This window comes from Hylaeus volcanicus, chromosome 6 (genome assembly GCF_026283585.1).
Source record: "Hylaeus volcanicus isolate JK05 chromosome 6, UHH_iyHylVolc1.0_haploid, whole genome shotgun sequence".
Taxonomy (NCBI): domain Eukaryota; kingdom Metazoa; phylum Arthropoda; class Insecta; order Hymenoptera; family Colletidae; genus Hylaeus; species Hylaeus volcanicus.
This window is the reverse complement of record NC_071981.1, coordinates 4452306-4453691: the sequence shown is the minus strand read 5'-3', so window position 1 is coordinate 4453691 and position 1386 is coordinate 4452306.

Sequence of the window (1386 nt, the reverse complement as noted above, 5' to 3'; positions counted from 1 at the left end):
CCAAGAAACGATGAATCCGCTCGATAGACGGTGCTCGGTCACACATATTCTCGCGCTAAAGGAAACTAGGCGAAAGTCGTTAAACGAGCCGAAAACAACGTAAGAGCGCAAATATTTGCTATATGTCGCGTTCGTGAAATGCGAACCATCTCCAAGGTGGCCGTCGCCGTTGGCGATCGTTTTTTACGAAAGTACGTTCTGACATGCACGCCAACCCAACCCTCTGTCTCTCGTGCAAACAACACGTGTGTACGGAGCTTAAAAGCCTCCACCAATAAAGTTGTGCAAAATCGGCAAAATGTGCCGATCCTTTGTATATCCCGTCGATGTGCGTCGAAATAACACTCAATGCCAGCGATACTGCAAGCACGGACATATCGTACGAAAACACGCACAATGGCTCGAGGGTCGTTTTTATAGTTGACATTGTTAATTTTTGTTTACAGCATTGTCTCGAAATAAGCAACCCGGTCGGGATCGAGCAGTTTTGTACCCCGTAACAATATTATTCACGGAATGAAATACACGAAAACACCATCTAATGCCATCTAATCGTTTTTTGTTGAGCAGCCAACGAAATTATTCGATATAAATTACGATTCGATTTAAATTGAAACGTTCACATATCGCGCGAATTTACATTACAAAGAATAGTGAATATCGCAACGTTTAAATTAATCGCGTTGGTTTCCACAGCGGGTCGCCGTCTTTAAATTGCTCTCATCGCGTTTTTAAAATACATATGTATGTATATCGAGCCATCAGCTGGCAGAGCACAAAGCTTGTCGTGTTCCGTTAATATGAGCTTCATTCGATGACCTTTTGACCAGCGAGCGCGCTTTCCAACTCACGGGACTCTTTCACGCGGATGAAAAATCGAATTTCCAAAAATGAAACACAGAATTTCCAGACTGTACACTGTTACTTTCTAGACAAACAACGAACAACGAGCAACTTGTTTTATTCAACTTGTATCTCGAAGCTCACCAACACTATTTCAGCTCTCGAGCCTGTGCTAAGAACGAGATCTCGACAACAAGAATTACACTGTACGTGTAACATCCGTGAAATTCGCAATAACGTTCTCGTGTTCACAAAAGCAGAAGCGTGTAAGTACAATTGTACATACAGGCATTGAAAAAAGCTTCAAAGACTCTAGCAGGAGCAACGATGATAACACGAAAACTTATCAAGCTGTTACTAAATAGAGTGGGAAACGTGACATTCAGCAAAGATTGCAACATCCGCCTAATACCTTATATTCCCTCCGCGTCACGATCCGAACAACCAACTACATAAACAGACAGATCATTTCATTGGAGAGTTTTGTACCCTGTAACTAGAAAATTCTTCGGTTCGCAGAACAAACAACGAGCTGTTTATTTT